The sequence below is a fragment of the Myotis lucifugus genome, unplaced genomic scaffold, assembly GCF_000147115.1.
Source record: "Myotis lucifugus unplaced genomic scaffold, Myoluc2.0 scaffold_968, whole genome shotgun sequence".
Taxonomy (NCBI): domain Eukaryota; kingdom Metazoa; phylum Chordata; class Mammalia; order Chiroptera; family Vespertilionidae; genus Myotis; species Myotis lucifugus.
In genome coordinates this window covers 45177-48628 of record NW_005872016.1, presented here as the reverse complement: position 1 = coordinate 48628, position 3452 = coordinate 45177, and the positions used below count along the sequence as shown (strand labels likewise).

The 3452-nt window shown below is 52.5% G+C and overlaps 1 long non-coding RNA gene across 1 annotated transcript in view; it reads right to left on the bottom strand.

The window, feature by feature from the left end:
- The window catches only part of LOC106695237, an 81594-nt gene that overhangs the window by 60710 nt on the left and 17432 nt on the right, over window positions 1-3452 (bottom strand). The gene's annotated exons all lie outside the window — the stretch shown is intronic.

The following is a 3452-nucleotide window of genomic DNA, read 5'->3' as shown; positions in this document are numbered from 1 at the left end:
CTGAGCCAGTCGGGAACCTCTGCCCGGCGCCCGCTCCCAATGTCCCCACCAGTGGGGTCTGCTCCGTCCCTGTAGCTAATTTACACCCGTCAGTTTAAAATAGCAGAGGCATAATGAAAGTCCAATTTCTTCAAATTTGCATTGTAACCATCCTTCAACTTCCTTGAAATAAATTTTACTATTTTTATTAGTGCAAACAAAATGGTAATAAAACACTAATACAGCGCCTTGTATCCAGGGGAAGAGCTAAAATTAACATAGAGCGAGCAGTGTTTGCTATTACATTCAATTACCTTTTTACTTGAGATTTACATTCTCATCCCCTTAATCTCCATAGTAGTGGCTTCAAAATCATTCCTGCCAGCTCTGCCCTCCCAGAGCCCCCACAGCTGGAAGCCAGGCCTCCTGCCCAGATGGCACTCACCCCGGGCACCGCGCCTACCCCTTCTCCACGGCTGCCTCTTGTCATAGGTACCACTTCTCTCCCCGGCTCGGGATCTCCTCGCGTCTCAGCCTCAGAACTCGCGGGGTCCAGGCCAGAGGGCTCTGACACGGGCACATTCAGACACACAGGTATCACCGAGCAAGTGCAGGGGGCCTGGGCCGGGGCCCTGCTCTGCCAGCCTGCTAAGGCTCCCTGGCAGGGAGCTCATGGGCGCCCTGGGAAACTGGCATCTCTGGTTTGGCAGGTTGTGGGAGAGGGCTGGCTGCATGGCACAGCTGGGGACTCTGGATCATGGCAGGAAGGCGGCCATCCTGAAGTGGGAAGGGACGGGGAGCCCCGGGGCCAGCCTCTTACTCCACAGACAGCAAAGCTGGGGTCTTGGGAAGGGGCTGCTTGTGGGGGGCAGAGATGGGTGCTCTTTCCTCAACAGAGACAGACCCTAACACCAGAGGGCCAGTCACCCCCGACCACAGCCACAAAGCAGCTGATCTTCCGGGAGGGTCCCTTTGTCCCCGGGAGGCGGAGGGAGGGCAGAATTCCCTGTCTGGGGCTGGTCATCCTTGTAGCCCTGACCATCAGGGGAGATGGCTCTGTTTGCAAGTGGCCCCAAGATTCTGTCCTGGTTCCAAATCTGTCACTGACTAGCTGTGTGTTCTTGGGCAAGTGACCTCCCCTCTCTGGGCCCATTTCTCCACCTGGAAAACAGGCACAACAGTCCCTGTGCTGCCTGCTCAGGAGTGAATGGTCACGATGATGAAAGATCAAGAAGGCAATGAAAGCCCACGGGGCTCGGAAGCTGGACAGAAAATCCAACCGCGGGAAGGCCTCGCAAGGGGCACAGGGGAGCACCAGAATCAGGGGTTCCATCGAGGCCACGGACGTGGGCGTCTGCGGGCGAGGCCAGGTCACCCCAGACCTCTGTGACTTTCTTTATCTCTAACTCACAAGCCTCCTTTCTCTTACTGGTCAAACCTCTGCCAAGACCCTGGATTATTCCTACAAAATCCTTCAAACTAATTCTGAAGAAAGAATCCTGGGCCAGCCCGGGGTCCAGGCTGCCTCAGGGTTCACTAGGAGAGCTGGTTTGGGAGAGGGGACAAGGGGAGGCAGGACAACAATGATGTTAGTCCCCTGAGTTTTACTCAGCCGGGCTAGTGCAACCAGGAAAAAGAGTGACTAAGACTAAAGGGGAGGCATGTGCACACACAACCACATACACCATCAGCCGCTCAGTCGCACACATACAACCGCTCACAGTCACTCACCATCATTCTCACAGTCTCACACAGTCACACCATCATTCACACCCTCTCACCCATAATCTCATACACAATCACTCCATGATATACACACAGTCACTCACAGCCACACACAACCATTCACAATCTCACAGTCACACCATCACTCACACAATCTCACCCATAATCTCATACACAATCACTCCATGATATACACACAGTCACTCAGAGTCACACACAACCATTCACAATCTCACAGTCACACAATCATTCACACAATCTCACACATAATCTCATACACAATCACTCCATGATATACACACAGTCACTCAGAGTCACACACAACCATTCACAATCTCACAGTCACGCAATCATTCAATCTCACAGCCATGCAACCACTCAACCTCACAACCACACAAAATCACTCCATGATATACACACAGTCACTCACAGAGTCACACACAACCATTCACAATCTCACAGTCACACAATCATTCACACAATCTCACAGCCATGCAACCACTCAACCTCACATACAACCACACACAATCACTCCATGTTATACACCCAATCACTCACAGCCACACACACCCATTCACAACCTCACAGTCACACAATCATTCACACAACCTCAGTCACACACAATCACTCAATCTCACACACAACCACACACAATCACATATACAACCACTCAGTCTCTCACACACAATCACTCACAGAGTCACACGCCCTCATTCACACAGTCTCACACACAGCTGCACACAATCCCTCAAACACTTTCACATTCACACAATCACACACACGTTCCCAGTCCCAGCTCTCCCCTCCCAAGGTCTTTGTTCCTGAATCTCATTCTTAAAATGTCGTCCAGTGGACACGAGGAAGAATGTTCTGGCCCAAACTAGGACAAGGCAAGCTCATCCTCACCCCTGGCCACAAGGAATTCCGAGTCCCACTCGAGCCACTTCTGGGACTCCAGGAGGTAGGAACCTTCTTTAAACCCAACTGGGGGTGAGGGCAGCCGCTGCTGGCAGTTGGCATTATCGGCCAGAACAGCCAAGTGAACATCCACGCTCACCAGAGCCCAGCCGAGCTGTCCTGGATCCAGCCCTTTCTACCCCGTCTCATGCTGGCCCAGAGGCAAACACCACGAAAGAGCTTTCATGTTCCACAAACAAAAGGCAAAACCCACTACAAGGCGCCACCAACCCCACGCACAAAACGCGAGGCGCTTAATTTGGTTCAGCGTTTTTTCCTCCTGTTCTTCTCCCCATGGGAGAAACAAAAGAAAGTTTGTTGTTGAGGTTCAAACGTTTCTTGGGCCTTGTCCGAGTTCTACCTTGTTTTTCTTTGCCTTTCTGTCTGCCCCCCACCCCCACCCCACCTTCCCTGCCTCCCCACCTTGAATAAATAAAGCGCCCGAAGCTGGCACAGGCCGGTAAGGAAAGTACAAACTATCTCTTAATTTTATACTTTTTTTTTTTTTAACACGCTGGCCTAGGGTTTTGGGCAAAGGACAAAAGCTATTGTTGAACAGCACAACACGAAGGTCTGAGTCACCGATACGCCTCGGCTCCTGGAGATCTCATAGGTTTCTGTGGCTGGCACAGCCGGTGAGCTCAGCACCCTGCGGGGGCCGTGGTGCCAGCATCCCAGCGTCCTCTCGCCCGCCCGTGCGTCCGCCCTCTCCTTCCCCTTCCCCTCCCCTCCCAGGGCTCCTGCTGGGCCGACACCTTGGCTTTGTTGGTTCTTAATCATAGGGGAGATTT